Source organism: Sciurus vulgaris (genome assembly GCF_902686455.1).
Source record: "Sciurus vulgaris genome assembly, chromosome: 5".
NCBI lineage: Eukaryota > Metazoa > Chordata > Mammalia > Rodentia > Sciuridae > Sciurus > Sciurus vulgaris.
The window spans coordinates 27912132-27933454 of NC_136465.1; the positions used below are offsets into that span (position 1 = coordinate 27912132).

Consider the following 21323-nt stretch of genomic DNA (forward strand, 5'->3'; position numbering starts at 1 on the left):
GCAGGACTGTAGACGTTAAGCAAAAAGATAATGTAGAAGCAATATGCTTAGAAAATATTTATGGATATCGAAAGAATGTTTGGCAAATAATATCCAAATTACATTTTTTTTTTTTCAGTATTGGGAAATGAACCCAGAGGCTTAGCATGCTAGACAAGCACTCTACCACTGAGCTGTGTTTCCAGCTCTTTTATTATACTACCAGCGCTTTTAGTTTTTATTTTTGTTGAGATAGTGTCTCACTAAGTTTCCCAGTCTGGCCTTGGATTTGCAATCCTCTAACTTCAGCCTTTCCAGTAGCTGGGATTACAGGCATGAGACACCTTAACAAGCTGCACATGTATGTTTCTGAAATTACTACTCACTAGGCACTATGATTCTAAAATTAAAGCCAGAATTATAATTGGAATAAGACAAGAGAAGCTAAATGACATTTCTGCCCATCTTTATTTTAATCAGAATATAACAAATTTATTTATCACATATAAATGACATTTTCCCAGTGGAATTTAAAAACTCACTTGTTATAAAAAATATTATTTGCATTTACAGGTAGAACTGAAATTTTGGGAGTGTCAAAATTAGGGCCATTATGGAATTTCTCAACATTATTTCCAAATTAAGGTAGGATAAAGAATTTTATACACTCTTTATCTAATCTTTACAGGTATTTATATGCATGTGGATAATAAACCGTGTTTTTTGTATGCCATGCTTATTTAAACCATGAAAACAATATTAGCAGAAAATTATTAAGCACCATAAGGAGTATTTTCACTCATATTATATCTTCTAATCTTCTCTACAGCTTCCTATGGTAGGTAAGGTGACTTTGAGTCCTCAGCCCTCATCTTTCTCACTGAGAATGCTGTGCTTGATATTTCATCTTCTCCTGTGGGTTAAGTTACCATCTATCATTATGATGAAAATTTCAAAATGTGTGCCTATGTCCCTTACGTATCTATCAACCTCTAGGAAAAAAGAAAAAAAAAAAAAAAAAAAACTACATATTTGAAAGTTCCACAAGCATCTAAAACTCAGGACAAACTCATTGTCTTTCCTGTCCAAACTACTCATCTTCCTATATTCCTTATCTTAATTAATGCTGTATCATTCATCCATTTGCCTGAGCCTGGAATTTATCTTAGACTCCCCTTTTCATTTACCCCTTCACCCAGTCACGATGATTACATTTCCCCCAAACCTGTGAATTACTCCCTGTTTTTTTCAGGCACCTGGCTCACTATAATAGCTCACTCTTTCTAATTTGACTTTCTTTGCTGCTGGAGAGAAAATTATAAAATTCATGACTCTTAATAAGAAGCCACATGCATGATTTATCATTGCAGTTATGATGAACTTCAAGATTTTACACAAATAATTTGATTCCACTTTGGAAATATGACCAGTGACAAATTTCTCAGTTTTCTATCCTACCATTGCTGATCACATTTGTTGTTCTTACCATGTAAGATATTTAGTACCCTCAATGTTTCAGCTCTAAGGGTGGCTTCTTATTTGGAAATCTGCTAAAATAACTCATTATGTTATTTGAATTAAAGAACAAAACCACATGATTATCTACATAGATCCTGAAATTACATTTTAAAAACTCATCACCCATTAATGGTTAAACTTGTAAGTTAGGAATTGATGAATATTTTAATATGATAGTAAATATAACCATCAGATTAAAGTGAATATATTAACTAATGAGGAACAAGATTAGAGACACTTTTACTAATGTCGAAAACAGGAAACTAAACTGGATATCTCAACTATTATTTAAATTTAATTGAAAGCAATAGCCAATGTCATTAGACAAGAGAAATTGAAGGTATAATAATTGGAAGTGAAGAGTTAAATTATCACAGACATTAAGATTATTTATCTTGAACAATCCACCCCCCCCCCCAAAAAAAAAAAAAAAAAACCAATCTGGAAAACTACTGTAAATAAGAAAATTTAGTATAGTAGCTAAATATAAAATTAACGTAAGGAAATCAATAGCCTTCCTAGGAAGTTAGTAACCATAGAGGGTATAATGAAGGAGCAGACTTCATGTCTGATAACAAATAAAATAGAATAAAAGAAAATCAAATACAATTCTTAGGCTTAAAACTAATAAAAGTGTACAAAATCAACATGAGGAAAACTATAAATGTGCTTAAAAGACATAAAATAGACTTAAATAGAAAGACATGAGATAGTTGTATACAAGAAAATTCAACATCATAAAGATGTCAGTACTTCCTAAATTACTTATTGATTTAATTTAATCACAGTAAAATAAGATTATTTTCCTTCTGGAGCTATACCAGTTGAATATAAAGTTCATATGGAAGAAAAGACAAGTAACAATCATCAGGAAATTCCCAAAGAGAACAATGCATTTCTTTTCTTAAAACAAAACATAAAGTCTCTATGATTAAAAGCCCATGGTATTGGTACTTCAGTAGACCAAAAGATCAATGGAACCAGCATTAATAATGTAGTAAGGTCAATTAAATACAGTATTGATAACAAAGGGAAACTAGCCTTCTCAGTAAACAGCTTTGGGTCACTTGGATAACCATGTGGATAAAAGATAAATTACATCCATTCATCATACCATATTGTAGATATCAAAACAGATCAGAGTTCTAAATGCACAAACAAGTTTCAGAAGCAATAAGGGAAAAGAACAATAAATTGGACACAGATTAATATCTCAAACACATAAAATGCTTCTAAGGATTGAGAAAAGATATTCAAAATCTCTATAGAAAAATGGGCAAATGATACAGATAGTTCATAGGGAAAGAAACAAAATGATCCTAACACATATGAATAGATGTTGAACATGGTTCATAATATGAGAAATACAAATTAAAAAGATACTGAGATACCATTTTTACTCACCTGATTGGCAAAGATTATCCATTATAGAGGTTTTGGTGAAATAAGTATGTAAAATGGTGTAAGCCTCAATGGAAAGGAATTTAGCATCTTTAAATGAAACTGCTATACATTTACTCCTCAACTCTGTAGCACTGCTTCAAGGAAACTATTCCAAAAATGCACATTGGCATATGGTCAAGACTATTCCCTCATGGAATTACTCATAACACTCACAGTTGAAATCTCTTAAATTGCAATAAGGAACTGGTTCAGCAAATTAGAATACATTCATACATGGAGCATTGGACCTTTTTGTTTAACAAAGATGTCCCAAGTGTTTATTATTTTTATTATATTAAGTAGGAATAATTTGGATGGTTATTTGCCAACTTAAAACCCCCACCAATTTCCTAAAACACAGTAAATATCTTATATATGTAATAAATTATCAAGTAAAGAGGTAAATTGTCTTAAAAATTCATTTCCTAATAGCCAAATAATTAGTGTGGTTAATGAGGATGGTATAAGTCACCTTAGATGGTGACTTATAGTTGAACATGACTTCTCTTAGTTTCAACAACAGCACTGAAGCATATGTCCTGTTGAAAGTCTGTGTATGTTTTTAGCATTCTAACAACTATTTGGGAGAAGAGTCAAGATTCACAAGCCAGGGTGAAGGGTCCTTACTGAGGCAACAGTGGGGAGACAGAATGCAAGCCAGAGCATTTCTTCCTCCTTCTGCCTACCCAGTCTCTCTACCACCTTCTGTTGGCAGATGCTAAAGAAAGCTGGTAACCCCAGCATCACAAAGGAGAGTCAGTCTGAGATTGGGGGACAATAGCTTCGTAACTGATGCTGGGAAAATTGGAGTTAAGACTTTACATGTGACGAGGAGGATTTGCAAGGAAATTTTAAGAACCAAAGGACATTGTAGTACAAGGTTGTTTGAGTACCAATGAGGCCTGACACATTAGGTAAAACTATTTCTAATGAAATAATGTAGGCAAATAGCTTCAGAAATATAAAGTGCAACGCAAGTGTTGTTATTATTGGTGCTACAATTTCATTCTTAACCAAAATAGGGGTATTTGATTTTAAAAAGTTTACAAAGCCCAAGATGATCATGAGGTAAATTTAGAAATATAGAAATAATAATTTGCTATTACTTTCTGTAGTTGGGTCAATTTTATTTTAGTTTGAAAGTTAGGTGAGTTGCAAGCTTTTGAAATCACACACATTTCTATTGATTCAGCTGTAATAACATAAAGAGTTTTGTGGATTCTTGCAAGATTTGAATTAAAATTTCTATCATGATTTGTCTACTTGTTATATATTGACTATACAGGGCACTGAATTACTATACTATATGATTACATGATTGATCTTATTAATGGGTGTCTTTGTAGTGTAATAATTTTGCATTTGTCCATTCATCAAGGATAACCATGGCTAATGCAATTATAGATTAATTTTAAACTCATTTTTCATAGTCATCAATTTAGAGATAAGGATGTAATTATGTTGATAAGTGTATAAACTGATGGCTGGATGCCAATCAGATTGCTTCATGCTCCTAAATTATTCTACAATGTTACTTGTGGTGAATATGTTGATTTGAAACAAAAATTTGGGGACTGGAGTCATGCTAACAGAGCTGTGAGTCATTTTTCATTTCAAAACCCTCATATAGACCCAGAAAAGGTATGTGAAACTATTTCATGAGTCTAACTAACAAAATTACAGATACTGTATATAGTAGATAGAGTCTGTAATAAGAACAAAGCAACTCTGATGTTTCATGAAAGAAATAAAACCTAAATCAATTTAACAAAACATTAAGTGCTAACAGGTAAACCTGATTTGTTAAAATAGGATTTCTGGTAATGGTTACTTCTTTAGGGAAACTAACAAATGGAAACATTTATTTACTTGGGAAGACAAAATATTTGTCTAGGTAACATATTACAGGTTCTCAAAAAGAATTCAAAACATCTTGACTAAAATGTTGCAGGTGGTTGAAATCATTAAAAAAAAAAAAGAAATGTAGTGAAATTACCCAACCAAATGGGTCTTATAGGAAAACAGTCACTTATTCAGATATAAGAATAATATGCAAAGGAAATGGATGATTTTTAATAGAAAATTGGAATCGTTTTAATGGAGAATGCATCAAGTATCTGTATTATTTTTCCTATATGTAGAATGTAGTTATAATTAATTAACAAATATTTGTTAATTAATAATTTAATGTATAAGGCTGCACTAAAGACTTCTGTAGAGACAAAGACTTTAATGGAAGATATTGTCAAGGAGTTTGTAATCTAGCGATGGACATACATGTTAAAAGCAAAGTAGATAGTGTCAAGAACTGACAATGATGAGAGATCAATGAAAGGAAAGAGCATATCCAATTAGAACAATTAGGAAAAACTTCATGAAGAAAAGAACATGCAAATATGGCTGGATGCTGTGAAGAGATAAATAAAATAATACAAGAGATATTTATTTTGTACTAGGTAGTGTCTTAAACATATATACATATGTGTGTATGTGTACACACACACACACACACATACACACACATACACAGAATCCTCAAAACAATCACTGGAAATAGTATTCTTATCACCACTCCACAAAGGTAGAAGTTGATTGCCCCAGCTCTCAGAGTAAATGGGGAGATCCAGAATTTGAACTCAGATTCACCTAACTCCAGACCCTATACCTTAGTCACTTTATTACACTGCCTTGTAAAGAAGAGTTGTTGACAAAGGCAAAAACTGAAAACCCTATGTCTACATTCTATATTTCATGGAATTTATATTTAACATGACATTTGTGCTTTACCAAAATGATGTTTGAAAAGATAACATTGATTGGTAGCAATATAATAAAAATGCACATCATTATATTCAGTTTAAAAAGCAAATGCAAAATTGCACATGTACTTTGTTTATAGCAATGTCAATATAGAATAGACTCAGTGAATGTTCATTGAATGAATGAGGAATGAAGAAAATCTATATATGCTTAAGGGTAGAGAATGGGCAACTAATATATAAAAATGATTAGTTATTGTAGAATAGTGGGACTTTGAGGTCTTCTCTTTCTTTCATTTTTAATATTGCATATGGTCAGATCTTCCAGGTTTGAATAGAAGATAGCCATTATTTCCTTATCATTAGCAAAGACTAATGACTTTAACCTAAAAGGATAGATGAATCAATCTAATATTAATAATCAATAGAAAATTATTTTGCTGAGTATTTGCCAAGATACACAATTTTTTTCTGAATGGGGTTTTTCACCTTTTATTTTTTTCAGTAGTGAGGAATACAATCTGATAACATGATGTATATACATCATAATTCGGGCATGCACAATTGAGACCATATGAGGCAATGATAGATTTCATGCTGGCTTCTTTTTTTAATTTGCCCAAATTGAAGTCTTATTAATCATTTGCTAGTTTCATGTAATGGAACATTCTTCAAACAATAGCTAATGATAGAAACAGAAGAAATGATGAATGAAAATGGTCAAAGTATTCAATGTAGTAAGAGTTTAATTTTTGTCTTTAACTAAATGAAAATATATTTTATTTACTCAGCTATAAGGAACTATAAAATACTAATACAAAATTGCTTTATAATTATTTGATTAAGAAATAGCATTTATACACATATATGAACACATAAACACTTACCAATGAAATTGATTAATATCTAGGTCTGGAGCATCATTATTTTTTCTCATTATAAAGGGACTTCCGGTGGAAATAAAACAATGGTTGATTGTGTTGGGTTGACCTATGCTATAGTTTGGACCTTAAGTGTCTCCAAAGGGTCCTCCAAGGTCCATGTGTTTAAAGGCTTGGTCCCCCAGATGACACTGTTGGGACTTAGTTGAACTTAGTATGAGGTCTGTAAGTCATCCGGGGTGTGCCTTTGAAGGGAAATGTGGGATCCTGATTCCCTTCTCCTTTTTTTTTTTTAAAAACTTCCTGATTATGAGATGGGCAATTTTGCTCTGTCTTGTGCTTCTGCCATGATGTATTACTTTACCACAGGCCCCAAATTATGAGGCCAACTAATCATAGACTGAGCGCACCAAGACTGTAAGACCAATAAGCCTTTTCTCTTCATGAATTAATTATTTCAGGTAATTGTTATATTGATGGAAAGGTGAATAACACTCTCTATTTACTGATTTACCATGAAGATGTCAGCTTTGAATGGGACCAAAAGAAAGAGAAGGCTTTGTGGCTGGTCCAAGTTGAAGTACAAGATACTCTGTTACATGGGTTTTATGACTGGGCAGATCCAGTGGGACCTAAAAAGTCTATGGCAAATAGACATTGCAAATAGAATGTTGTTTGCAGCTCCTGAAAATTTCCAGTAGAATACTTTAGGATTTTGAAAACAAATATTTTTCCTCTTTGAGAAATAGCTTCTGCTCCCAACTTGGCTACTAATTCCTGGTAGACATTGAATATCTTGCTAAGATGTACCAGGTGCACAATTGACCTGATTTAACATATCATAAAGTTTGGTTTACTCCAAAGAACTGCATTATCTAATGGTGATGGTATAAAAGATATGGTACTCAAGAAGTTGCTGAAGGCATAATATGCTATTTCTCAAAAGAGGGTCTGATTATCTTGGCACCTACATATGCTACTCTAATCTTTTTTTAATTGTTTAATCTATTTAGTTAAACATGACAGCAGAATGCAATTTGATGCATTATACACAACTTTTCATTTCTCTGGTTGTATGTGATGTAGAGTCACATCATTCATGATCACATGTACATAGGGTAATAATGTTTGTCTCATTCCACCATCTTTCCTTTCCTTTGCTTCTTCCCCTCTTCTCATTTTCCTCTACACAATCCAAAGTTCCTCCATTCTTCTCTTACCTGCTCACCTCCCCCCCCCCCCCCCCCCCCCGTTATGTATTAGCATCCAGTTATCAGAGAAAACATTTGGCCTTTGGTTTTCTGGAACTGGCTTATTTCACTTAACATGGTATTCTCCAGTTTCATCCATTTACCTGCAAATGCCATAATTTCATTCTTTAAGGCTGAGTAAATCCATTCATCTATTGAAGGGCATCTAGGTTGGTTCCACAATCTAGCTATTGTGAATTGAGCTACTATAAACATTGATGTGGCCGTGTCACTGTAGTATACTGATTTTAAATCCTTTGGAGTGGGATAACTGAGGAGTGGGATAGCTGGATCAAAGGGTGGGTCCATTCCAAGTTTTCTAAGAAATCTCCATACTGCTTTTCCAGAGTGGCTGCACCAATCTGCAATCCCACCAGCAATGTATGAATGTACCTTTTTCCCCACATCCTCACGGATACCTATTGTTGCTTATATTCCTGATAATAGTCATAGGAGTGAGATGAAATTTTAGGGTAGTTTTGATTTGCCTTTCTCTAATTACTAGATATGGTGAAATTTTTTTTCATATGTTTGTTGATAGATTGTATATCTTCTTCTGTGAAGTGTCTCTTCAGTTCCTTAGCCCATTTATTGATTGGATTCTTTGTATTTTTGTTGTTTAGTTTTTTTGTGTTCTTTATAAATCCTGGAGGTTACTGCTCTATCTGAAGTGTGTGGGAAAAAGATTTTTCTCTCACTCTGTAGGCTCTCTCTTCATGCTATTGTTTTTGCTGAGAAAAAACCTTTTTAGTTTGAATCCATCCCATTTACAGATCCTTGCTTTTATTTCTTGCATTCTGGGAGTCTGGTTAAGGAAGTCAGTTCCTAGGCAGACATGATGAAGATTTGGGCCTATTTTTTCTTCTATTAGTCAGAGTCTCTGGTCTTATTCCTAGGTCCTTGATTCATTTTGAGTTGAGTTTTGTGCAGGGTTAGAGATAGAGGTTTAATTTCATTTTGCTGCAAATGGATTTCCAGTTTTCCGAGAGCCATTTGTTGAAGAGGCTATCTTTTCTTTGTTGTATGTTTTTGGGCACCTTTGTCTAGTATGAGATAACTGCATTTATGTGAGTTTGTCTCTATGTCTTCTGTACTGTTGTTCTGTCTGTCTATTTTGCTGCTAATACTATGCCATTTTTGTTACTATTGCTCTGTAGTATAGTTTAAGGTATGGTATTGTGATACCTCATGTTTTACTCTTCCTGCTAAGAATTGCTTTGGCTATTCTGGATCTCCTGTTTTTCCGAATGAATTTCATGACTGCTTTCTCTATTTCTATAGGTTGCATCATTGGGATTTTAATTGGAATTGTATTGAATCTGTATAGCACTTTTGGTAGTATGGCCATTTTGACAATATTAATTCTGCCTATCCAAGTACGTGGGAGATCTTTCCATCTCCTAAGTTTTTCTTTAATTTCTTTCTTTAGTGTTCTGTAGTTTTCATTGTAGAGGTCTTTCACCTCTTTTATTAGATTGATTCCCAAGTATTTTATTTTTTGAGGTTATCGTGAATGGAATAGTTTTTCTAATTTCTCTCTCAGAGGATTCACCACTTACGAATAGAAATGCATTAGATTTATGAGTGTTGATTTTATATCCTGCTACTTTGCTGAATTCATTTATTAGCTCTAGAAATTTTCTGGTGAAATTTTTTTGATCCTCTAAATATAGAATCATGTCATTGGCAAATAGTGATAGTTTGAGTTCTTCTTTTCCAATTCATATCCCTTTAATTTCTTTGGTCTGATTGCTCTGGCTAGAGTTTCAAGGATGATGTTGTATAGAAGTGGTAAAAGAGGGCATCCCTGTCTTTTCCAGTTTTTAGATGGAATGCTTTCAGTTTTCCTCCATTTAGAATGACATTGGCCTTGGGCTTAGCACAGATAGCTTTTACAATGTTGAGGAATGTTCCTACTATCTCTATTTTTTCTAGTGTTTTGAACATGAAGGGGTGCCGTATTTTATCAAATGCTTTTTCTGCATCTATTGAAATGATCATATGATTCTTTTTTTTTATCATATGATTCTTAACTTTAAGTCTATTGATGTGATGAATTACATTTATTGATTTACAGATATTGAACCAAATTTGCATCCCTGGGATGAACCCCACTTGATCATGGTGTACTATCTTTTTAATATGTTTTTGTATGTAATTTGCTAAAAATTTTTTTAAGAATTGTTGCATCTATGTTTATCAGGAATATTGGTCTGAAGTTTTCTTTCCTTGATGTGTCTTTGTCTGGTTTTGGTATCAGGGTGATACTAGCTTTATAGAATAAGTTTGGAAGGGTTCTCTCCTTTTCTATTTCATGGAATACTTTGAGGAGTATTGGTATTAGAAGGTCTTGTAGAAATCAGTTGAGAATCTGTCTGATCCTGGACTTTTTGTTGGTTGGTAGGCTTTTGATGGCATTTCTATTTCATTGCTTGAAATGGATCTGTTTAAACTGTGTATATCCTCCTGATTCAGTTTGAGTGGATCCTATGTCTCTAGAAACTTGTTGATGTCTTTGAGATTTTCTATTTTGTTGGAGTATAGGTTTTCAAAATAGCTTCTGATTATGTTTTGTATTTCAGTAGTGTCTGTCGTGATATTTCTTTTTTCCTCATGAATTTTAGTAATTAGAGTTTTTTCTCTCCTCTTCATTAGTGTGGATAAGTGTTTATCAATTTTGTTTATTTTTTTTCAAATAACCAACTTTTTATTTTGTCAATTTTTTCAATTATTTCTTTTAATTTCCTTGTTGATTTCAGCTCTGATTTTACTTATTTCCTGTTGTCTAATACTTTTGGTATTGATCTGTTCTTCTTTTTCTAGGATTTTGAGATGTAATGTTAGGTTCCATTTATTTGTTGACTTTTTATTATTTTAATGAATGAGCTCAGTGCACTGAATTTTCCTCAGTATTGCTTTCATAGTGTCCAGATATTTTGATATGTAGCATTGGTGTTCTCATTTACTATATTTCATTTACATGGGCTTCCCTTCCTTAAGTTACTACCAACTTTAGATTTTCAATCTGGTCATCCTATTAAAATCATCTTATGATAGTACAGTTACTGATGGAACTCTGGGGAGACAGTGAGGCCTATCCTTAACCCTAAGCATAGATAGGTCCTTTTTCCTGGGGGACAACCAACTACCCATGGGAAGTTGGTAACTTTGAATTCCTTTCATTATGGAAGGGGTAGCTATTTATACTACTAGAATGCATTTTTACTCTCTATGTATGGTTTTGCCTTCTTTGTTTATAGTTCCTTTGCAAGTACTACCATACCCAGACTTTCTTAATAACTGCCAAGTGTCCTATATAACATGGTGAAGAAACTCATTTAATGGCCAATGATATGAAGCAATGGGCCCATATCTATACAATTCACTGGTTCTACCCTGTACTCCTTTGTCTTTGGCCTACTGAATGTCCCCCAAAATATTTGTAGTGGGGGACTTTTAGAGATGCTCATACTGTTCAACTTACAGCTTTGTTATTTAAAACTGACATCTTCATGGTCAATCAGTAAGTGGAATAATGATATAGGTAAAAAATCATGAATTTGATCTTTATTACTTACAGTATGATTGGTTAGTAGGTTGCTGTTTTCATTTGCATTTCTTTTGTAGTTATGCTTTTAAAATGAGACCAGGATCCAGCATTCACTGAGTCAATGTTTACTATTATTTTAAGGATTGTTTTAATATACTGTTCAAACATGAGAATATTTTATAAACTAGTATCAAGTGGTTTTTTTACTGACATTTTGGATGAGGTTAGTGCTCTAATTAAATAAGGATATTAAGAACTGGACTTAAAATTATACTTGGATTCTGATTTTGTTTAGTATAATCTTTCAGGCCAAATAGCTTTATGTATGTTTTAAAGATTCTAAATCAAAACACCAATATTAAAGTTGGAAACTTCTTCAAATGCCTGTCAGAAGTCTTTAAGAGTATTTAAGGAAATAGTGATGTAATTTTAGTACTTCAGCAAACTTTGTATTGCTTTGATTACATTTTAAAAAGCCTGTTGGTGTCAAAACATAACTAGCTAAAAATTTTAGCTAAAGGATACTTTGAGTAAGACAGAGAACCTATTTTATGATAACTGGACTTTTTTATGAGCAGACTTCTGTAAAAATCCATTGAAGGAAAATGTCAGCTAGATAAAGACATACTATTAATATAAACAGTTAAATGTTCTGATCTAAATATGGTATACTCAGGATAAAATTAGGCCAAAAATTAAACAAAATATAGCAAGTAGCTTAAAAAATATGTAACCTAGAGGTTAACATAAGCTATTCTGAAATGAGTAGATGAAATGTACAGAATGCATGGAGCTAAAGGTGAGCATTACAGGCATTGAAAAAATTTACTTTCTTTCTCTCGAAGGGGAAAAAATGTAGTTCAGTATAATCTTTTCCATAATAGGAAATAAAGACTTAAGGGCAAAAGTGTAATGCTGTGATGCAGAAAACTTACACCTGTATCTTTCCATATCTGCATTAATAAAACATAGCCCAGCAAAAAAGCAGCCTGACCTTTTTCATTGACCACATCAGGACAGTCTTCCTCTGTGAAAGTATTGTAATGAATGCCATATAACCTCAGGATCTCCCAGAACCAGGAGCCAGGAGAATTTGGTTTAAGTCATAGTTCTGCAATAATTATGTGATTTTGAATAAACAGTTCCCTTTTTGAACTTTAATTTACTTGTATGTAAAATGGACACAGTAACTTCTGTTCTATCTGATACTATGAGTTACTAAAAGAATCAAATGAAAATCCTGGCACACACCTTTGTGAAATGGAATAATTAATGAAAATACATGTATCAAGGAATTTTGTACATTCTCAAGTGAATGTGAATTTAAGTGAAAGTGAATTTTTAATTTTTTTATCCCAAGAATACAATCTAATCTGAGAAAAAAAAAATTATTTCAAGAAGAATGCCTACAATATTTTGTTATGATAAAGGTTGCTTTATATTTAAATGAATGCAATAGTAGTGAGTTAGGATGGTTGTCACCTGGATGTCATTGAATATTCTGCTTCATTGACAAAAGCTTCAAGATGCCTTTGGCATTGCTATGGATTAAATGCACTGATTTCAAATGGCACATGTGAGAAAGATGAACTCAGCTCTTTGAGAATCGGTTAAGAAATATTTTAGTATAGGAATTATCAGAAAGAGATTCTAAGTGTTTGATATCTGTTAGGACTTGGCTCCACCATGAGGAGAAAAGGTTGGCATAGCTGAAATAGAGGTCTGGACACATCTGGCTGTGCTAATATTTGCTTTTAAGTTTCTGGATTATTGAGAAGTTTGGGAAAGTCCTTGGTGATGGTATGGGGAAACTAGGATGGCCTTCAGATGGCTAGGGGTGGTGGCTGTTACAACGATATGTTAGTGATCAACTTTTATCAACTGTTTTTGTTATCCTGGCTACTTGTCCACAGAATGGCTAATTCAAAAGCCTATAGGAGCCAAGTCCTCAACACACCTGAGGTATAAGCATGAATTTTATGGTAAACTGGATACATGTGAAGAGAGAGCTGCTGATCTTCAGTTGTCAAGGGGAAATGCAGACTTGGTGGATATGCATATAAAACTTCTTGAATTTGGAATATTGGCAACACATTCAATCTTTTAAAAATCCTGTATAGGCCAAATAAAGCATGAGTATGTATTGGATTTGACTTCCTTGTACCCCTTTAGATTCAGTATACATTTAAATTCTAGCATGGTCCTGGATAAGAAAGTGGTTAGAAAAGAAGCATTCTGAAAGGGAGGAAAAGAAGAGGTAAGGACCCAGAAACAAAAGCCCATAATTCAAAATTTCCTCAGCCTGGCCTCTGGATAATCTAGGTAAAGGGAGGAAACTATCCATTCTAAAGATAAAGATAGTGATCTGAAATGGTGACAATTACTCCCATCAACTGATGGACAATCTCTCCCACAACCTGGAGAGGATGACAGTTGAGTAATGTCAGGCAGGTTGTTCTCCTTATTGTACTGATTATTGTCAAATTATTACTTCCTATGTCATGTCTTACAGAGGAAAGGTTTCTCTAAAAATTATCTTAAACACATAAAAATATCCTTTCACAGATGTATCTTACTCATTTTTAAGGAAGAGTGGTGTGAACTCAAGATAAACTCAATATTTTGGAGAACCAAAATATTTTTAAAACAACATAAACTGTTTTTATAATCCTTCAGGTGATTTAAGAATTTACATTTGGCTCTTATTGTGGAAAAATCATATTAGTTTTGATAAACATGAGGCAATGCTCTTGTTCAGAAATTGATAGGTTCATTTCCAATGGAATTAAAATGATCTGTTACAGAATATTTATAAATTGCACTAAGATTTGACTTGAAAGACACTTCATGGTGGTCTGGTTTGCTAGTCCAAATTCAAAGGGTGGAGAAAGTATCATTCTTTAATGTGACGATGTCCTGCACATATCTTCATGTCTCTGATGGGGGAGTGGGGAAACGGAGAATAGAAAAAGAAAAGGGAAAAATATATCCCACACCAAACATTGGTGCATCCAAGGATGATTGGAAAAATTAGACTACCTGTGTATCACCAATGGAGGAGCAGCTACGGTTGACCCTGGCACAGCCTACGAGGAGAACATGTTTATAGCATGAATGAGTCAGCTGTGCCTTATTTTTGGCCAGCTCTGAGATCTTCTTTCATTCTTTTCCATGGCCCAATTTTAAGTTGTGCTTAGTGATGAACAGTGTTGATAATACTGTAAGATAAAATTAACTAGGCTTTAGGACATAAATAATGTGAAATAATGTGAAATGTCTGCTTTTATGTGCGAAGTGATATTATCCTTTTCGTATGTGGACACTTGAGAAAATAACGTATTTTATCATATGTATTTGGAAGTAATAAAAATCGAATTTCTTTTAAGAAGCTTCTTTGTTATAAAATCCAGACCTCACTCAGACTGGGATACTAAGAGTCACATTTAGGATCAGCTCTTCTGCTGGCTAGAAGTAGACAAGTTGCTTCAGCATTTTGGGTGTTAGGTCCCTTCTTGGTAAAATTAGAGATAATAGTGCTTGTCTTTCTAGCCTCATCGATGTCTAATAGAGGGGTTTTTGAGGAAAGGGAGAAAGGACCATAGTGTAAGTGAGCCTGAAGGTAGAATTTGTACAGGCTCCAGGGTTCAGCAACCTGAGGAGCTTAAGATAATTTCAGGGTTAGACCTGAGAAGATTTGCAGGTCACCAGTGTGTAAGTTGTAGTAGAGTGAGCTGGTTAACAGTTAATGAATGGGAACACTCAGAGACAGCAGACTAGAGGCCACAGAATTTTGCAGAACACTGAGGGGATGGATATGAGTATCCATATTTAGCTCATGTCTCTAATAGAATGAAAGGCACTTTTTAGTTTCTTCTTGTTTAATTATTCTGATTAAGTTTATCAGTCTCTTTCCAAGGAGGAAGAACTTTCTGAGTTCAGGAAAATTCAGTACCATTAGGGAGGTTTTAAGGTAACTGTACTCTTTTTTGGGATCCCAGGGTAAGAGAAATTCCCCAAATTCCAGGAGTGGGGAGGAGTCAGAGTTCCCTTGTATGGCATGACCAAACAGAAGAGGACTGATGCTGGGAGAGAGAGGGATTTAATAAGGATTTCAATCATATCCTAAAGGTGGGAGGTTTAGTAGCCAATATCAGAAATGATTTTAATGGTGCCAGTGCACATATGGATTTCTAATGCTTCTCCCTTAATAGTGAAAGGAAATAAAACCCCATAATATTCCTGTCAATCTGGTAATAACATGCTTGATGTCTGCCATTAAAATATATCCAACTGTGGGTTTTTGCTGAGCCTTCCAATCCACACAGATCCCAAGGGCCATGAGAATTTGGACTTCACTCTTGTATTACTGGATTCCAACTTCTTAGCCAACTTGGGGTCTCTCAGGGTTCCTCATGATGACCTTGATGTTCTCCATAGAGAAGCCTGGTCACTTTGGACTCTCCCTTTCTTCATTCTGGACTTCATTAGAAAGCTGTAGGCTCTGTAAACTTTTTCTTTTCCCTCATCTACCCCTCCTGGATCCTGCGACCATTATTAGTTTCAGATTTTGGTTTAGACCAACAGATTGCTGGTATCCTGGCTAGAAGGAACGGGTGAGGCAGTGAACCACCCATTCTAATGTGCCCAGGACTGGAGTGTTCCTGGGATGTAAGACTTTCAGTTTTGAAACTTGAAAAATCCCACAAATCCAGACCAGTTGGTCACCCTAGAAGGGGGAGAAAGAGGAAATGCAGGATTCCAAACTCAGTGTGGAATATTTACACAAAACCCAACCCTTTTACACTAAAAAGATTAACCTTCTCTTAGCATATTTCCTATGACCTTAGAAGAAACTCTGTCTCTTTGTTTGCTTTCAGAAATATGCGTGTCTTAAAACCCTGTAATAAATCCTTTGCTGCTTAAACCAGCTCTAGCAGATTTTCTTTCCTCAACTGAACTCTGCCTGACTCAGTACCACTCATCCCATTTATGCTGAGATTTCTTTCTCTAATGAGCTAAAATTCATTCTAAGAGAACTTCCACCTGGGAGTTCTGTGTGGTTTTTTTTTTTTCTTGTCAGCTATTTTTCTACCTTCTTTTGGTAATGATATCCTTTTTCCTTTGGAGAACCACCCCATCCCTGGTTTTGGTCTGGGTAGGGCTGACGTTACACTCAGGCCTGAATGACAAGGGACGTTTTCTTTTCCTGACCAGTGTTGGTTTGGGTGCTGGCATGTGATCACCAGGGCTAATGAGGATTATCTTTTGGGAATTTCACTTGAACTACTGAGAAAGAAGTTTGTTTTTGTTATGTATGACTACTGTGGGGACAATATAAACTTAGACTTTCCAGTGGACACACAGCTCTCTTGAGAATGAAGCCAACAGAGAAGAGATCAAAGTTGCAAAGGAGAGAAAGAGACTGCAGGTTTATCACCTTGTTGGAGCTTCTGGATCTGGTCATGCCTGGAGTGGATTTGCAGTTGTGATATTACTCTGATTTGCTTATGTGACTTTCAGTTGTGTTTCTGTCATGAGACACTTGAAAGTACTAAATAATTCAACAAGATAAAATGAAATTTAAATTTATAAACAAATAAACTTGAGGTATTGTTACCATGAAATAATTCACTTATTTAAATACATAAATTGCATTTAATGTATGATTCAATTTTAAGTATTTGATTGGCATATACTCTTTCAGGAATACACAGTATTTAAAGTTCTTTCTCTTAGTTTGGTACTATTGCTACCATGATGGCTTGAGCAAGTTACTTAACCTCTCTGTATTTCTTTTGGCTCATCTGATAAATGTAGCTAATAATAGTAATTATCTCATATAGTTACTATGCATAGAGGGTCAGAGAAGTAAGGACAGTAATCTGGTACTTTAATAAGTGTTAACTCTTGTTGGCAAGCAATGAACTTGTTAGTTATCTTTTCTCTCATTTAAAATTATTTTAATGCAATAGTTCTCAGATTAGATAAGAGTATGTAGCATTACAAATATGTAAACAAATATATAAAACACTTATATATAAGGAATATTTGAAGTAGTTAAGTAAATAAATAGATTTAAAAGAAAGGAGAAAGGAAAAGAATTATAGAAAAGATAAAACATTATTTTTATGTGTTGTCTGGGTTATTTTTAATTTTTGCTCACTTAAAAATTATTGTACTATTTTTTCATAAAAGATATGATCTTCAGTTATATATTACTAATTTGTTTTATAGTTAAGATAGATGTATGTGTCAGAGAGTTGATGTAAAAAATAATTTGTTGAAGATTGCTGCCTTGTAATAAGCAACATGATAAGTAGCATAATACTTCACTGTCCTTGCTTTCTAAAAGGGAATAAAAGATTAGAATTGGGTCATATATCCAATGTGAAATATAGGGTATTTCAATTAAGATTCAAGTTGACTTTTTAAAGTGTTGTTCAAGTCAAATGCTACCCTATGTCAATTGCTTCCAGCTGCCGAATGAGTTTGTAAAGTTATAGGGCATTATAACAACATTGCCTGCAACACTTCTTCATTTCACTTTTAGAACATAGGAGATAAATCATAAAATGCATCACAGTGCATCAAAATAATAATCAATAAATAAACAGTAACAATAATAAATAGTAAGTGAATAATATTTACCCTTCCTTTGCAGAAATATGTAGAAAACATGGGTTGAAATGTATATGTGAACTCCCAAAGGCAAATCACCAGTTACTTTCAATGTTAATCTTATCTTACACCTTCCCATCTATATTTAAATATATTTAGTACAGGTGCTAAATCTTTTTTGTTTTGTTTTTGCTTATAGGTAATTTTCTTGGAAAATAATGGCAACATTGTTACATTTCAAGACCAAGAAACATGAGAATTTTGATTCATGCTATTGTCATTTCAATGAAATCTCACTGAATCTTATGTGTATGGAATGAAGAAAAAAATAGTAGCACCTTTCAGTGGTTAATCCCCATACTGCCTTACTCTGTAAACTCTTCGGGTCAAAAGAAAAATTAAATGATATTTTGAAGCAAGTGTACACATATAAAAATTTCTTCCAGGATCCAGTGGTCTCAGATAGGATTGGAAAGAAAAAAAAGTTCATTGCTGGACAGGGGCTTATTCCCCATTTTTCATTTCTGTTTGTAATTCCTGTCATCTTTGTTTCTTATGCTTTGGCTAAAAAGGGCGACTCATATTTATTGGAACTGGGTTTCAATAAACATTATGCATTATGGTGAACCAAAGAGAGATTTATTGATAATTTGTCACTTATATTTATGAAAATGTAGACCCCAGAGCTCCAGAGCTGGTAAATCATATTCTACAGCCTCAACGTGTTAGAACCCCCCACCCCCCACCCCCCACTCCATTTACTGCCAAAAACACACCGTACTGACTGACTGCCCCATACAACCCAGGTCCTGGTAATCATGCTCATGTTAATACAAAATGAGGGGGAAAAAAAAAAAAAAAAAAACACTGTTAGAGATTTATTTTTTGTTTCAATATGTTTTCAATTTAATTCCCAAGTTGCAGAAATAATAAACTGATAAAATATAATTAGATGTGAGATTACAACTTAATGAGGCCAGAGAAGGGGCAAGAATGTAAGGGAACAGTAGACCGTGTGGAATTCTTTTTTTTTTTTTAATTTGTTTATTATGATACAGCTGTCTAGAATTTTCACACAGTTTCCAGATGCGGGCAGCTGTTAGTCCTTTGCTATTAAAGAAACAAAGGTTCAGAGTTCATGTTGATCCACTTGTTCTAGACTAGAGATGCTTAAGATGACACTTCACTAAGCTGCAGCCCCCTGTACTAGACAAGCTTGTCAAGATGGACATTGTGTTCACTTGCTTCTTGCTGCTTACTTATCTCTTCTGGCAACCACTCCAACAGCAAGCTGCCCCACTCTGCCTAATATGTTTATCTCCCATGGTGATGTCAGCAGAACTCAGTAAATCTAATATTCATGCTCAAGCAGATTTGTTGGTGCTCTTTGTTTATAAGAATAGGCCCTGTATCGCTCTCCCAGCTGCTTCCTCTAGATATGTGGCTTTGTGTTTCCAGTTCCCCCTAGACAGAACTTGGGTGAGGAACAAAGTACCTACCTATCTTACTTCAACCTCTTTTTTCCCCACAAAAATTGAATTCCAATGTGTTTTTTTCCACAGATGTGACTATAATCACCTCTCTTTCCATTTGGCCAATTCTTTTGGACATAAAATCTTGGCAGTACTAAAATAATGCACATTTTTTCTTTTGTGAAGAGATAATTGAGGGAAAGAAATAAAATCAATTATATATTTAAAATATATAATTGATGCAGAAGAACATTTCTTTTTTTTCCTTTTTTTTTCTTTCCTTTGGTACTGGGGACTGATCCCAGGGGCACTCCACCACTGAGTTACATTGCCAGACCTTCTGTATTTTATTTTGAGGCAGGGTCTTGCTAAATTGTCCAGTCTGGTTTCCAACTTCTAATCATCCTGCCTTGGCCACCTGAATAGCTTAGATTACATGTGTGTACCACCACTCCCTGCCAGCAGAACATTTATTAAATATAATGCTCCTACTTGAAAAATCTCAACTCTTGAAAAATGCATGTATGTTTCACATAGAAATCTACAAAAAAAGTCATATATACTATGCTATAATATCTGAAGTTCTAATCACCTCATAATTAATCACTATGTTTCAAGTTTCAAACACTTTTTATCATTCAGTGGCAAATATATTATGGGAGAATGGGGAAACAGTCATACCTATGGCTGCAGATTTCTTTAATAGTTTCCAGGGCACATCTTGTGCTCTTTCATGGAAAAATACTGATTGAATTTTAAATCAGTAAACATTTGAGTTCAGATAGTTGGAAAACTATTAAGTAACAGATGTGGAACTTAGTTTTCATCATGATTTTAAAGTTAATAATAATAGTTTTAATTAATAATTGTAATAACTTTTTGTCACTGAGACAAAACACCTGAGAAAAACAACTTAAAGAAGAAAGATTGTTTTGGGCTCACAGTCTCAGAACTTTCAGTTCATTATCTGTTTGGTCCATTACTTTTGGACCTGTGGTCAGGTAGTGCATCATGGTGGAAGGGTGTGGAAAACCAAAGCTAATCAACTCATGGTAGAGGGGAGGACAGGGAAGGGGGAGGAAAGGACCAAGGATGAGAAATAGTCCCCAAGGATATCCCCAAAGGACTCACTTCCTTCTCCTAGGTCCCTCTTCTTATTGTTTCCATGATCTGCCAATAATCCATTTGAATTATGAATCCATCAAGGGATAATCCACTGATAAAGCTAGAGCCCTCATAACCCAATCATTTCCTAACAACGCCACCTCTGTTTTGGCTACCAAAGCTTCCCTACATGAGACTTTGACATTTCAGGTCCAACCATAACAACTAAGTTGTATGTAATTTTATGTAACTTTCTACTTTTAGATAATGAAATACCATCTATTTGTATTACATCACAAGTTTTCTTATTTTTATGTCTTTTGAGAAACAGTACTAAATGTTAATATAGACCAATTAAAGTGCTAATTTTACACCCCAAGTTCTTTATCTTTTTCAAGACCATCATCAATTCTGCTTCTTTTGCTCACTCTGCAGGCAAAATATAGTGTCAGATTGTCTTGTCATTTTTAAAAAGGACATTTTGTATCCAGCCAAATATATATCACATCTATGTTACAAGAAATTTTTTGATAGTCATTTGAATAAGGGCTTGTGTTAGCTTTGTGTTGTTGTGGCCATAATACCAGACAAAAGCAACTTAAAGGAAGAAAAGTTTATTTTGGCTCATGGTTTCAGAGGTTCAGTCTGTGGTGGGCTGATTCTATTGCTCCGGGCCAGAGGTGAGCCAAAATATCATGGAGGGAGGGCAAGGCAGAAAAAAAAACTGCTCAGGTCCTGGCATCCCAGAA

At 34.1% G+C, this 21323-nt stretch overlaps 1 protein-coding gene across 2 annotated transcripts in view; it reads left to right on the plus strand.

The window, feature by feature from the left end:
* The window catches only part of LOC306662821 (uncharacterized protein), a 207104-nt gene extending 188437 nt beyond the window's left edge, over window positions 1-18667 (plus strand). The window contains exon 8 of one of the 2 annotated variants that reach the window (XR_013764268.1): window positions 18198-18667. The gene's annotated coding sequence lies outside the window, so the exon portion shown is untranslated. The remainder of the gene's footprint in view (window positions 1-18197) is intronic. The other variant, XR_013764269.1, reaches the window with a different exon arrangement.
* Window positions 18668-21323: the final 2656 nt, after the last annotated feature.